A 15,855-nucleotide genomic window follows, 5' to 3' on the forward strand; every position below is an offset into this window, starting at 1 on the left:
ATGTCCCTCAGTTTCTGCTTTACAAGCTTTCTTCAGACTGTGCCCAGAGGAATCGCACTGAGCATTCTCCTTCTTTGCCACATACATGGAAGCCGAGTGGACGCAAGTTCTGCTGATGGACGAAGGTCGTGAGAGTGACCAGGTCTATGAATTGATGGTGCCAGAAATGCTGTGGTCATTCCCGACTGTACTGTGTCGCACAACTTAACCAATGTTTTCACTGTGGGCTTGGATATGTCCCCGCGCACCCACAGCTCACAATGCCAGCCACCTCAAAGAGCATGTCCTGTGCAGCTCTGATGGCCACCGTAAGTGCGCTGTCACATCCACTTAGTCCAAGTCGCTTCCCTGCTTCTCACTAAATGCTTATTGCATGCTCTTGAATATGCACATTTTTGGAAAAAAAAAATCAGCTTCAACTATATCTTGTTATGAAAACTTTTCTACCTAGCAGCATCATTCACGGACAGGACATCAGCATGATTGTACGAGATGTGAGCAGAAGGGTGCAAAGTGGACATATACTTTTGGGTGAAATGACCTGCCAAAACGAATGTGATATTTCCAAAGATGGTTCTATGTAACTATTAAGGTGCTACCTTGGTACAACTCTTCTTCGGTATGAAGACAGCTCATGCAACCGAAAACAGCTCATGCATTTAAGCATTTACCTCTCCTTATTATGTCCTTTCCTCTGTGCTATCTTCCCTTGAATAAGAGTGACCAATTGGCTTGCGACTCTACCTGTCTAGCAAAATTGTCATTGTGGCATTAACATGTTGTAGTGACCTCATCAACAAGTTGAAAATAGGTGTTTTGCTAATTGGTATTCTTTTCTTACAATTCATTCACATTCATCAGACCTGTAGTCTGATTCAGTAGGGTGTTTACAGTGCATAGTTGGTCAGGCAAAAGGGCATTCAGCTTGGTATGCTAAGCCCCATATTCCTCCACTTTGCCCAAGTTGTTTAAATACTTAAGCACACACATGAAAGTGTTTCAGGGAATAGAAATAGCACTCAGCTACTATTACAAAAGAGGCATTGTATCTGCTGCTTCCGTTTTCCTTGGGCCTCATGCATTTCATGATCACTCGGCCTCATTGCATTATGTTGAGAACAATATGAAAGAAGAAAATGAGCTCTCCTCATTGAGCTTTCATGTGTGTGGCTAATATTCATGCAGGTATGAGCCAGCATCACCCAGTGCTCTTCATCCACAACTGCAGGCTTATCCTGCTGCTGCACCGAGAGCCCACCCAGGAGCAGGCCAACAAGTTCACACCAGCTGAGTGGCTTTGGAAGACACCCGAGGTGTGCTGCGACAGGTGGCACCATTATGCGTTCTTCATCAACATCCTTGAGGCTAGCATCCTTGGCTGCAATCTGCACTACACAATCCATGTACCATCCCTTTAGCTGTGCGTTGCATTGTGGGGGCAAAGTGTGCTGATAAGCACATCAAGTACCTGGTCATGGAATATAGAAATGTGCCTATAATTGGGAGTAGATGTTCCATGTTGATACAGTATCTCCTACTGGGTAGGGCATACAAACAGATCAGTCCAGGGGAAAATGATAAGCTGGCAGTTAATTAGTTCAGACTGGTTTATTGCAGTATTCTTAGAACAATTATTGTAATAGTGAACAGCACTAATTCCAAATGCACTCACTCTAAAGAACGGTTTAAATAAAGCTGGTACATGTAGATTGCTTGGTACCCAGCTAGTACTGAGTGAAGGAGCGCTTATCATTACTAGAAACATTGCATTTAGTATCAAACGTCTTGAGTTTGAACTAAACAGTGCCCAATTAGCCCTTAACGAGTTCAGAATGAACATGGTACAGCTTGATCTACTGTAGCTTTGGATGTTATGTGGACATTCCACAGACGTCTGTGGTCAGTTGGGTTTTGTGGACAAGCATTCTTTGGGTATTTCAGTGGGACATGGCTCATGCCTTTTAATTCCTGAACTAGTTCAGGCATTTGGGTTTTCCTACACTTCCTTTCTGAATGGCAGTATCATTTTGGTTCTGTGTGATGCAGGCTTCACTCTGTGTCGACAGACGGCCCTTTAAGGTGACGGCTAACAACCCGGAAATTGTAGACTACTGGCCTCTTCACCAGACCAAGAACATCAACACCACATTTGCTGTAGGAGCCTGCTGGCAAGGTATGCTGCCTGTTTTACACTGACGACCTTAGCGGCTTCCAACAGCATCTACTGTAAAGAACATGTTATGTGCTCCCACAGAAGGAAATAAAACTTCTCTACAACTTGCTGTAGATTTCCCTGCATGAGCTGAAGTGTAAGGATATAAACAAAGAAAAAGTTACCTGAAATAACGTGAGGTATAACAATATACTACAGATTGGTTTGGTAGAATTTTTTGCTGCTTTGTTCTATGTCAGTAAACTAGGAGCAGTCTTACTACTGCTGGCCTTTTGCTAACATGCCGTTTGTGTATGCGTCGAGGTAGCGTTGCATGTTTCATTTCGGTCCTCTGCAACCTTAAAACTCAGCATTCACTTTACATCTCTGGCTTAAAAGCTGACTCATTAATTTTTTATTATATTGAATTCTTGACAGATCAAGAGCTTACTTATGGTAGGGAGTATGTTGTTAATGACATCCTAGTCGAAATCAAGAGAAAGAAAAGGGCGTGGGCAGAGCATGTAATGCAAAGGCACGATAACTGATGGTCCTTAAGGGTATTGGAGTAGATTCCAAGAGAAGGGAAGCGCAGCAGGGGGTGGCAGAAAATTAGGTCGGCAGATAAGATTAAGAAGTTCGCGTGGAAAAGATGGACACAGCTTGCTGGCACAGGACAGGACTAATTCGAGAGGTATGGGAGAGAGACCTTTGTCTTGCAGTGGGCATAGTCAGGCTGATGATGATGGCAATGATGTTGTTGTTACCATTCTGACAAAATAAAGCCACATCTAAAGCTTGCTAATCTGGCATGCTTCCTAAAGTTGTATCTTGAGAAATATTTTCCTCTAGGCCGGAACTAAAATAAGGTTCTGCACATTGACCCATTTAGTATGTTTAGTGGGACCAGAAGTCCCTACAGGTTGGTGAGCATTTTCAAATCTTTGGTGCAAAATTGGTGATAAGCAGCGCCACTGTTTTCTAATCCCATGATGTAAAGCCAGCTCTGCTTCCTAAATTCAGCTGGTCATGCAGAGCCTAGCCACATGCATGCCTTGGTGTGCCTTTGAAGCGTGCTGTAGGTCACTAAACAGGCAGAATACAGCAGCCACTATGTTCACTTCACGCACATGCAGCCAAGAACAAGATGGCATTCCATTTCCGCAGCTATTGATGGGCCTGTATGTGTTGAGGGAGCGTATGGAATCTCCTGATGTGCTCTCCTTCCTGCATCGCTGCAAGGAGTGGCTTGACATTCCCCCTGCTGATTCACAGGCTGCAGGAATGGCAAGTGGCAGATATTTATGTGGCCTCTTTATTGCTGTCAGCACCATGAATTCTACCAGTAAATAGAGTTGGTTTCCATGGCCTGTGGCAGACGGTGTGTCCTATGCTCAGTGATCTGGCTTCATGGCAGATGTCTTCCTTGCTGTGTATCGGGGACTCAGATCTGGATGTCGTTAGAGAAGGTATTGTCACATAGTTTGACTTGCATACATCGAAAGGCCCAACTGCTTTTTTCTAGTGCCATACAAAGAAGGTGCTCATGTAACAGTGAGATTTTCAAGAAAGTGGATGCCTTGCTATGGCCTAGGTCTTTTCTGCTTTCTTGAATAAGATAAGGTGGAACAGGGCTGATTTCACATCTTGGGTTCACATCTTGGATTTCACATCTTGGATCTTGGGTTGCTGTCTGTGCAACCGAAACAAGCTCCATTAAAGGTCACTGGCAGCCACACGAACACAGACTGATTGGACACTGGCACTGTTTTGTTTTGGAGGCAGGTATTCACAGCGTTTGCTGCTCAGTGTGGTCAACTTCAAGAGCGAAATTTGAAGTATTCTGACTCCTGGGATTGTCACTCTTTGTGCATTAAAGGAAGTTCTGCCTGTTGGTTTGAGCTGGTATTTTTTGTGATACCTTTGGAATGCATCGTTCCTTTGAGGCTTGGAAGAACAGACTAGCTGTGAGAACTATTATTGGCACATGCGCGGTACTGTTATGGCATGTAATGTTCTCATTAGCACCAGATAACATTAAGCTGCCAACTGCAAGCATTTCATGCTTGTGCATCTGCCATTAGCAACAAGAATGGCAATTCTTTCCTTGTGATTGCATGTTTCTGGCTGCTCTTTTCATAGTGTTCTTCCAGGAAGTGACCTCTGATTCCGAGCAGCAAAGTCACAGCGGCAGCTCGGGACCAGGACACCCTCGATGATCTCGTGTTCCGTGTGGCTTATGTCAATTTGCGCGACTTCCCCACACCTGGTCGTCATACTGTTCTTGTGGCCACTACTGTCATGTAAGTATTTTGTCGATATCCAAATTGTATGTCAAATAGGTACGCAGGGGAAGTCTGCAGGTATTCAGGGATAATCCATGGATATCCGGAATCGGTGCCTGGATGTTTTTTCTGAAGCCAAAATTCTGCAGTTGGTGCATGTAGTTTGAAAATATATTGGATCCTTTCGATCAAACTGCATAAATGCATGTTCACTGTGCTGCTCTTTTTGAGTTCAGCCAGTATGGGGCGCAAACATATTTCAAACGTTTCTCATTGGCTGGCATGCCATATAGAGCTCACCCAGCAGAAGGCCTCATGGGCCTGCAAACAGTCTAAAGGTGGCAGTAGATAACTTGCACATTGCACCTGCTTTTAGCTCGCAAGCTGTGCTTAGTCCAGGTAAAGTGTTGCAGTTAATCAAGTTAATCAGAACTTCTCTTGAACAGCAGCTAGGTCATTGTAGACTAGGACAGCACATCAGAGACCCTAAATGGAGCCTAGTCATTGCATGTTAAAGGAACATTGTTATTCTGTACTGAAATGAAGGCATTTCGAATTGGATGAACTTATTGAGTGCTGTTAATTTCATTCTTTGCTGTTTTCACTATGGATTGAATATTAGCACCGGAACAGAGGAAGATAAACACGTGATATTTCTCTAACTATGGCAGCAGTGCTATACAGCCACTGCCTTTTCTGCATTTAGCATTCTCCATTCTGGACCACAGTGGAGAGAAAATGGCAAAAAGACTAATTGTCACTTTCACGTGCGTCACAAGCAAATTGGCTCATTCCAACACATATTAATGGGGTTCTAAAATACATTGAGCCAGCTTCACAGTAGTGTCAAATGCCCAAGTAAGGGTGAAGTACCTAACTTTTCATGCAGAAAATGCACACGTGGTCATGTGTTTTGTAACATAAATGGTGTTGACGCTGTTCCTGTGACTGCAGCACACACAGTTGTCAAGTGCTGGCAAAGACATTCAGCGCTTTGTCTTCCTCTGACTGCTGGCCAGCAATGCTATTTCCTGATTAATGCACCATGTGGCAAAGCCAACTTAGTGACTTTTGAAAGGGGTCTATTCTAGAGCACATGCTGTATATATCTGCTTGTCTGTTTTGCGGTCAATACTGTAGTGAGGTGCAGTGCCGGAAGGGTGAACTCCGTGACACAAATCATGCACCTGCATGCACCCCACACACCTCTCTTATTGTGTTAATTCCTTTCATGTAATGCTGCACATTTTGTGCATTGTGTGGACCACTGGGAATAAGCTTTTCCTTCAGGGTAGCCTTGCTGTGTTCCATGAGATTATTGGCATGTTTCTCTGACGAGTTCTATCTGTACGAAGTGCGGACTCTTCTCATGGCATTGGTTCTAATTTTTTTTTATCGTCATTCCTCCCCCTCCACCCCCCCCCTCCCGGTGCAGCATTGGAAAAGCACAGGAGGTTCCACCTGTGGAGTCATGGGTAACCATCTTGAATGCTGAACTGCCAAGCATCACCATTAATGGCACACCCAACCTGGCACGCGAGTACGAGCCTTTCAAGCAGGGCATCGAGTTATTTGCCTCAGTCTTCATCTCGGTTGGCTGCGAGCATCCCACCACTACACAGGCCAGCACGGCTTCATCCTTCTCGAAGGTAGCAACAATGGAACTCTCTGCATCCTGAAGGCTGCTAAGGTATTCAGTCTTAAAGCCAGCTGCATGACTTATTGCATGCACAAGAAGAGGTCACTTTGCATTGGAATTTTTTACTGAAAGGAGTCGACATACAAGCACGTCTCAGGCGGCTGGCATGCAGCTAGCACAGTACATGTGTAGCTTGTCCCTTGTTTCAAAGAGAAGAGTGCCAGTTAAATAATGATTTTAGATTTTGTGTATTATTGCACCACTTGGCACAGTCATGTGCCTTCCATACCAACAAAATGGGCTGACATATCAGAGACTACTGGTTAGGTGTCAACGAACCTGTCCAATTGGCAATCCTTTTTAACTTGACAAGCAAGTACCACACAGAATCAAGGTAAACACCGTTGCTACTGCCATGAACAAGTGCCTTTAGCACCACTGCATCGACTGCTTTCATATTTCTTCCCTGTATTAATTAACCTGACAGAACTCTTGACCAATAAACTTGACAGAACTCTTCACCTTTACTGAGACCAGTCGTGCAGAAGGATCAACTGAACCCTCTTAAGGGGGTCATAATATGGTCTACCAACAAGTCATGCTTTTACATTGCAGCTACTAGCCATGACATTATTATGCATACTTAAAAAAGAAGTAGAGCCCTACGTGCGCACCTACGTACACATTTCAGTCAGCTTTACATTCTGTGGTTTTTTACCTGTCGTTTAATGCTGTTTCTTTCGGCATCATTCTGTCCTGCATACTTACCGGTTAAGTTCCTTCTTTTCCGCCTTGGTAAGTGAACCCTGCTATATAAGTACTTAAATAGATATAAAGCTCTTTCTGTTGTCTAATTTTCTCAGGTGCTCTTATAATATTTTACTTTGAGCTTCCCGTGCTTCGAATGATGTACAGCCCGTATCCCCCTGTACTGCTTCATTAGTGGATTCGCCGTGGGCACCTAGTGCTAATCTTCCAACAGCTCTCTGATTTGCGTCTAATCTCGATGTAACTTCTCCCCTTAAGCACAGAATCACATTTCCGAAAGGAAGACCTGGTGCCATTATTCCTTTCCAAATGCATACCTCTTAGTACTATATTTGTTGTACAACCATAATGTTGCATCTTTCATTATTTCGGCATCCCTTAAGCCTTTAGCCTTAAGAGACTGCTCGTGCTTTTCTGTGCATATCTGTCCTTTGTTTATCCGTATCCCAATTTATTTGTGTCCGGATGCTCAGTGTACTTTATGGCCTTGTATTAACCCAGCCAAAAAAACCATTGGGTTCCAATTGCAGATTGCCAATTGGAACCAATTGGATATTTTCAAATGTGTTTTCAACACCATTGGGGAATACCAATTGGAAAATACCATTTGGACCACTCCAATTGGCCGACACCAAATGGTCAGCTCCAATTGGGCATGCACCAAGGGGTCCACCCCAATTGAAAGACCTCATTTGGTCTGATCCAGTAGACATTTCTCGGCCAGTTTTATTCGAATGGTATAGAACTAGGTGGATTTTCTCCCAGGAGTTTAAGGCGATGTGCGTTTAGTGCTAACATTTTTTCATGGCGATTGAAATTATCATAATTCCGAGCCTTTAGGGAACTGAAGACAAACGAGCCTACGATATCACATAGAAGGAACACAGACACAGTCAATATATATGCATAAGGCATACTTTTGCTCCAACTTAAATACCCCATTTATGAGGCACTGCTCCTGGAGCCAGAGGCGCTTGTCCATTGAGAAAGTTATTTCATTGATTAATGCCCAAAGTGACAGTTCAAATGGTTAAATTAATGCAGTAGATAAAGCAGCTCACATCTTTTTACTAAGACCTCATTATTTCCCAGTTTTGTGTTCATAGAGAGCAATATTCTGATCCCAATCAAGACAATCATTGGGTTCCAATTGGTTTTTTCCAACTGGAATTTTTTTTTCCAATTTCCAATTCATTTTACAATTCATTTTTTTTTAGCTTTTATGGTTCCAGAATTTCTTGGCCCTTGTTTAGTTGCATCACGCACTCCAGCCAGCCAGCACTCAGTAGACTGCTTTACTTTAGCCTGGATGAGGACCTACAGTTTCTGTTTCTTTTGTTGATCAGATTCCCATTTTCGGTGTATTTCCTCTTGAGATAACTGCGCTTTCTTTGCTTCGCTGTGTTCCATTGAAGCCACCCATCAATGTTCGATGGCCTCCTTAATTTCCTTATTCACCGGTTCATAGCTTCCTCTTGCCTCTCCTGTGCATTGCTCCTTTTACTTGTTTCATTTTAGTACTGATGAATAGCTTGAACTGATTATAATCCCACTTTTTCATGAGGCATTTCTCACTTGCATCTTCTCTGCCTGCTGCCATTCGTGCTATTTGTTTGTCATTTCATTTGTCTTTACTGCATTTCTCATTTGAACAGATCTCCCAACTGCAGACTAATACACGTAAGATCATTTCCCCAGACTGTATTCCCCCTCTTCGTCAATTTCCATTTTTGCAAGCTTGCTATAGATTCCGTGCTATAGGTTCGCTGGCGTAGCTCGTGTTCTGTTTCAGCTTCCGCTGTGTGCTTCTACTTTTTCATATATGTAATAGCAAAGTGGGTAGCACAAGACGCTCATTACAAGTGCCAAGGATGATTGCCATATCGTCCAAGGCACTTAAGTGCAGTGCATTTTGAAGGACATGAGAGTAAGAACTTCTTTTGCTGGTTCACAGATCTGATATCATTTGACGTGCCTACTAAAATGAATATTATATTGGATGAGAAAGAGCGACTCATTTAATTTTCAAAGATGCATGCTAATGAAAATAACAGGGTGGCGTATATTTCTGTAACACGTCTTGCTGGCAGTTAGATTTAAGAGCCTTCTTAATCATTTTCCTCTGGTGAGAAGTGAGGAATAGCTATGAATGTTAGCACCATTTTTTTGTCCTTTCAGAGAACATCAAACTTTGTGTGCAAACCAGTAGCTGTTCTGCACCCTTGCCAATCTTCTCTTTTGGCTAGAATTATAGAAATAAATATGAAATATTTGTCAGTTGACTTCAACATGACATAGCCCTTGTCCAGAATCATATTAATGAATGTCTTATAGGAAAGACACATCATAACAATCATCACTGTGAGTACCCGGGTAAAATCAGAACTGCCCGGATTTAAGTTGAAGCAATGTCACTTTTGGTTAAAGAGCCGTACCGTCCACCACTTCCAATCTGGGACTAACTGAAACTGGCTAAATTTGTTTCCCACATGTTTCTTAGCTTTGTGGTGCCCCAAACCAAAATGCATATTTTTTTCCGCCTCGTCTCGCATGTCTAAAAAAATGTAAAAGATATACACACTGGCAAACCATGAAATAACTAGCACAAAACATTGCCAAAAATTGTACCAAAAAACGAAATGATAAGTTTGTTTTGTAATTAGCTCTCTTAGATGTATAGGCTGTCACATTTGTACAAATCGCAATAATACGAGTTAAACAAATATGATAACGAGATCACATAATTAGATCATAATTAGGCCGACTTTAAAAGGTGCTGAAACAATAAAAAAATTTGCCAAAAATATTTTGACGGAATAATATTTTTATTTGCGCCAGGAGAGCACTATTTAGAGCCATAAATCAGCAAAGTAGACGAATGGTTGAACAACGCCAACAGGGTCGAGAATAGCGTTTCACATTAGACCGCCCATTCATCTGGATCCCCCATATGAATGACAGTATATACCATTTTTTGAAACATCCAGATTTTTTACTTGAGAAAACTCCCACCACCCCTGCACTTGCAGACACATGACATGTCTCAGAATTAGTCACGTCAAGAAGTATGGTGCTGTCTGCCACTGTGGATACGAGGCGTGCCAGTTGCCATTGACTATTTGCTCCACAGCCACTGCACTTCTAGCTCATGTGTCCTTCGAGTCTACAGTTCTCACATGCAAAAATGTGCTGACTGTGCTGCAGTTACTATAGTCAACGCTTGAGGTTCTGTTCTGCAGCGGCTCCTTAAACCAGACAATTTGTACCATAAACTAGCCTAAAGCTAAACACAAGCTATTTGGATAGTCTATGCAGTACACTTTTCTTCAAGATTTCCAATCATCATCATCATCAGCCTGACTACGCCCACTGCAGGGTAAAGGCCTCTCCCATCTCTCTTCAATTAATCCTGTTCTGCACCAGCCGCGGCCACCTTATTCCCGCAAATTTCTTAATCTCATCCGCCCACCTAATTTTCTGCCGCCCCTGCTACGTTTGCCTTCTCTTGCAATCCACTCCGTTACCCTTAAGGACCAGCGGTTATCTTGCCTTTGCATTACATGCCCTGCCCAAGCCCACTTCTTCCTCTTGATTTCAACTAAGATATCATTAACGCGCGTTTGTTCTCTCATCCACTCCGCCCTCTTCCGATCTCTTAACGTTAAACCTATCATTTTTCTTTCCATAGCTCGCTGCGTTGTCCTTAACTTAAGCTGAACCCTATTTGTTAGCCTCCACGTTTCTGCCCCATAGGTGCGTACCGGTAAGATACACCTGTTGTATACTTTTATCTTGAGAGATATTGGTAAACTGCCATTCATGAACTGAGATAACCTGTCATATGCACTCCACCCCATTCTTATTCTTCTAGTTATTTCCCTCTCATGATCTGGACCAGCTGTCACTACCTGCCCTAAATAGACATATTCTCCTACTACCAGAAACTGGCTACCAACTGCAAACTGCTGTTTTTCTTTAACTACGAAGTTTCTGAGAAAGCTGTATAGCTTTCCTTTGTAGCCGTATGGCTGTGCTCGGGTGGACGTCAATGAGTAATTACTCCCTTATTACAAATCTACTCCACCTTGGGGGATTCCCCTAAACATTTGACCAACACAGTTCCCTTGCTAGGCTGTTGAACATTACTTTGGTTTTCTGCATATTAATTTTTAGTCCACCGTTCTGCCCTGCCTGTCCAATTCATTGATCATGCTTTGCAGTTCATGTCCTGAGTGACTTAGCAAGGCAATGTCATCAGCGAATCGCAAATTACTTAGGTATAAAACTGTCCCCATTTCAGGCCCCGGAATACCTCCTGCAAACAGGCAGTGAATAGCATAGGCAAGATCGTGTCTCCCTGCCTGACACCTTTCCTTATTGGAATTTTATTGCTGACTTTATGGAGAACTATGGTAGCTGTGCAATCATTATAAATATCTTCCAATATTTTCATATAACACTCTTCTACGCCCTGATTTTGCAATGCCTGCATGACTGCTGAGGATTCTACTGAGTCGAATGCTTTCTCGTAATCAATGAACGCTATATATAGGGGCTGGTTATATTCTACGCATTTCTCTATCACCTGATTGATTGCGCGAATATCGTTCATTGTCGAGCATCCTTTACAAAAGCCTGCCTGCTCATTTGGTTGATTGAAGTCTAAGGTTGTCCTGACCCTATTAGCGATTACTTTATTAAATGCCTTGTAGGCAACAGACAGTAAGCTAATTGGTCTGTAATTCTTCAAGTCCTTGGCGTCTCCTTTCTTATGAACTAAGCTAATATTACCATTTTTCCAAGCTCTAGGTATGCTTGAGGTCACAAGGCATTACGTATACAGGGTGGCTAGTTTTTCGAGCACAAACTCACCTCCATCCTTCAACAAATCTGCTGTTATCTGATCCTCACCAGCTGCTTTCCCTCTCTGCATTGCTCCCAAGGCTTTCTTTACTTCCTCCTTTGTTACTGTTGGGATGGCCCATTGCTGTGTTCCACTGCCTCTCTCAGTAACATTCTGATTGCAATCGCTACTGTAGAGATTTGTGTAAAATTCTTTGGCTACTTTAACTATCTTATCCATCTTTCTAATGACATTGCCCTCTTTGTCTCTTATTGCATGCATATGGCTTTTACCTATGCCTAGTTTTCTCTTCGCTGCTTTTAGGCTGCCTCTGCTCATTAGAGCATGCTCGATTTTCTCCATGTTAAACTTCCTGATGTCGGCTACCTTGCGCTTATTTATTAACTTCGACAGCTCTAATAGTTCTATTCTATCTATGGAGTTAGACGTCCTCATGCTTTGCCGTTTCTTAATCAGATCCTTAGTCTCCTGAGATAGCTTCCCAATATCCTGTCGAACCATCCTACAGCTACTTCTACGGCGCACTCCGTTATGATATCTGTGAGACGATTGTTCATTATTTCAACATTACAGTCGTCATCTTCAGTTAAACGGAAAAGCTGTTCTGCAGCAAAATCCTGAATTCCTCTCCTTTCCCTCTTAATGCTGACTGGTTAATAGACTTCCGCTTCACTAATTTCCTGCGCTGCCTTTGCAAATCTAAGCTAATGCGAGATCTTACCATTCTGTGGTCACTACAACGGACATTTCCGAGGACCTCCACATCCTCTACGATGCCAGGCTGAGCGCACATTATGAAGACTATTTCATTTTTAGTCTCACCATTGGGGCTCTTCCACGTCCACTTCCTGTTGGCTCGTTTGCGGAAGAAGGTATTCTTGATCCGTAAATTATTTCTATCTGCGAACTCTACTAATAACTCTCCCCTGATATTCCTAGAACCTATGCCATAGTCACCTACCGCCTGGTCTCCAGCTTGCTTCTTGCCTACCTTCACATTGAAGTCGCCAATCAGTATAGTGTACTGTGATTTTCCTTTGGTCATCGCCAATGTTAATTCCTGCAATAAATATGCTCTCACATGACAGGTATAGTGCTTTGTGTACCTGTATGATTATCATTTTTAATGTGATATAGAATGTATTATCCATTACAAGCACATCATTTAAAACACACAGATCAGCAAATGAGATGACATGTTGCACAACAAGAATGTCCAGCAACATCAGAAACAAATGGGCATGAAAATAAGCCATTTTAATTTTCAAGTCACAATGTCAGCAAAGACTTCAAAGCAAAGACTTCGTGAAAGGACTAGAAAGCCATATTTTGCATACCTAACATATATTTTCCTTCCAGAAGAGTTATTGGTCATGCATTTAGAATTCGTATTATTCATGAGATGTGTTGTCCATTTATTTCCCAATATTAGTTTTCTCATATAGTTGTTCTTTTCAGAAATGTGTTGTTTCCCATGTGTTCTTTCTCGCATTATATATGTTCTTCTCGTGTTCTAAATTTGTATGCCCATCCTGCTTGGGCCAAAACATTGGCCTGCAGTATATGTAAATAAATAAATAAATAAAAAAGTCCCTTCCTTGACACGTCTCAGAAACGGTCACGTCGAGAAGGTGCTGTCTGCCACTGCTGCTATGGTGCGTGCCAGTTGGCATTCACTATTTGCTCCACAGCCACCGTGCTACTAGCTCGTGTGTCCTTCGAGTCCTCAGTTCTCACATGCAAAATTGTGCTCACTCTGCTGCAGTTAATACAGTCGACGCTTGAAGGTCCATTCTGCAGCGGCACCTTAAACCAGACAATCCGGAGCGTAAACTAGCGTAAATCTAAACACAACCTATTTGGATCATCTATGCAGTACACTTTTCTTTGAGATTTGCAATAAAGTGTCTTAATAAGCATTCAACGCATTCAAAATTTATTGCAAGCTCAGGAAACTGTGCTAAATTTGATATAAACATCTGGCAACAAGAACCTTTGGTCACTAATTTCTAAATATTTGCAATAGTTTGTAAAGAAAACAAAATGCCTTTAATTTTTTACTGCAAAATAAGCAAAATATGATCCAAAGCTTACATCACAATTTTTGTTCATTTTCAGAAAATAGTGGCCACCCTGTGACAATCTAAAAGTCTGGCAACATAAAATAATAAATAAAGCTCGGTGTGTGCTTACAAGCATTGTAATGTTTTGTAAATAAAAGGAAGAAAAAACCACGATTGCCTACGACTACAATATTGGAGGTTACCTACAGAGTAAACCTACACCTTCTCTCTCACTTCAAATGTCAGGGGCACCACAAACTAGATGAGAAAAACAAACTGTACTATATACAGAACGAGTAAATATTGGCAGAAAAGGTCCGTGAAATATAAAAAGTGGTTGTAATTATAAGAAAAATGCATTCTCAGTAGAGAGAGAGAGAAAAAAATATTTTGAGTAGAGCTTCAAGGGAAGCCCCCAGAAGAAAACTCAATTGGCTTACACACTCCATGAGGGAAGGGATGGAGGAGGGAGTGAAAGAAAGTAAGAAAAAGATACACAGTAGTGGAGGACTCTGGATCGATTTCGACCGAGTACCTTGCCCTTTCGCTTCATAAAATGAAAACTTCTTTCTGGAAATTTTATAGAAATAATCCCACTGCATAGATCAGGCATCGAAGATAACCTCTGCAAAATACTAGAGCCATTCTAGTCCTGAACAGCTGTAAAAATTCAAATGAAATCTTGTGCACTGTTTCATTTGGGAAGCAGTTTATTCTGCGGATTGTGCATTCAAGGTGGTGCTGCAGCCCGGACCATCAAGCGTCGACTGTAGTAACTGTAGCAACGTGAGCACAGTCTTCCTTGCGAGAACTCCGGACTCGAAGGAGACCTCAGCTAGAAGTGCGGTGGTTGTGGAACAAAATATCAATGCCACTGGCACTCCCCGTAGGAGCAGTGGCAGACAGCACCATACTCTTTCACTTGACTATTTCTACGACATGTCATGTGTCTGCCTGTGCACGGTTGGTGCGCGTTTTCTGATGTAAAAATCTGGATGTTTGAAATAGTAGTATATTCTGTCATTTATGTGGGGGATCTAATGCGAAATGTTACCCTCGTCTCTGTTTGTGTCGTTCAGCCAGTCATCTGCCTTGCCGATTTACATTTCTAAATAGTGCTCTCCTGGAACTAGTGAAAATAATATCGTGCCAAAATCTTTTTCGCAAATTTTTTAATTGTTCTAGCCCCTTTGAAAGTTAGCCTAATTATGAAGTAATTATCTGATCTCGTTTTCATTTTTTGTTTCCTTCGTATTATTGTCACTTGTATGAATGCGACAGCCTATACATCTAAGGGAGCCAGTTACGATCCGAACTTATCATTTTGTGTCTAGGTGCTATTTTTGGCAATGTATAACGGTAGTTTCGTTGTTTGCCAGTGTGTACTTCTTTTACATTATCTTAATCAAGCGGGTGGGGTAGGATGAAATATGCCTTCTGGTTCGGTGCTGCTGAAAGCTAGGAAGCACGCAAGAAACAAATCAAGCCTATTTCAGTTAGTTTCCGACTGGAAGTGGTGGAGGGTTCGGCTCGTAAACCAAGCATGACAATTGCTTCAACCTAAGAATCGCGCAGTTGTGACTTTACTCGGGTACTCACAGTGATGATTGTTATGATGTGTCTTTTCTAAGAGACGTTCATTAATATGTTGCTTGATAAGGTCATCTGAAAGTCAACTGTAAAGAATTATTTCATAATTATTTTGAGAATTTTAGCAAAAACACAAGGTTATTGGCAAAGTTGCAGAATAGCTACTGCTTTGCACATAAAGTTTGATGTTCTCCGAGAGAACAAAAAAATTGCACTAACATAGCTATTCTACACTTGTCGTCAGAGGAAAACGATTAAGAAGGCTCTCTATTGTAACTGCCAGCAAGACAGGTGTTATAGACATATATGCTACCCCATTTTTTTGCTAGCATACATCTGTAAAAATTAAATGATTTGCTCTTTCTGAAGCAACTACAATAATCATTTTAGTAGGCACATCAAAAGATATCAGATCTGTGAAACAGCAAAAGAGGTTCTTATTCTCATGTTCTTCAAAATGCAGTGCACCTAAGTGCCGCGGACAACATGGCGGT

General features: G+C 42.0%; 1 pseudogene; it reads left to right on the forward strand.

Annotated features, from left to right (window-relative positions):
• Positions 1-15,855, forward strand: part of LOC149356170 (calsyntenin-1-like) — a 63,367-nt pseudogene that overhangs the window by 44,985 nt on the left and 2,527 nt on the right.

The sequence above is a fragment of the Amblyomma mixtum genome, chromosome 3 (assembly GCF_055824585.1).
Source record: "Amblyomma mixtum isolate Tamu chromosome 3, ASM5582458v1, whole genome shotgun sequence".
NCBI lineage: Eukaryota > Metazoa > Arthropoda > Arachnida > Ixodida > Ixodidae > Amblyomma > Amblyomma mixtum.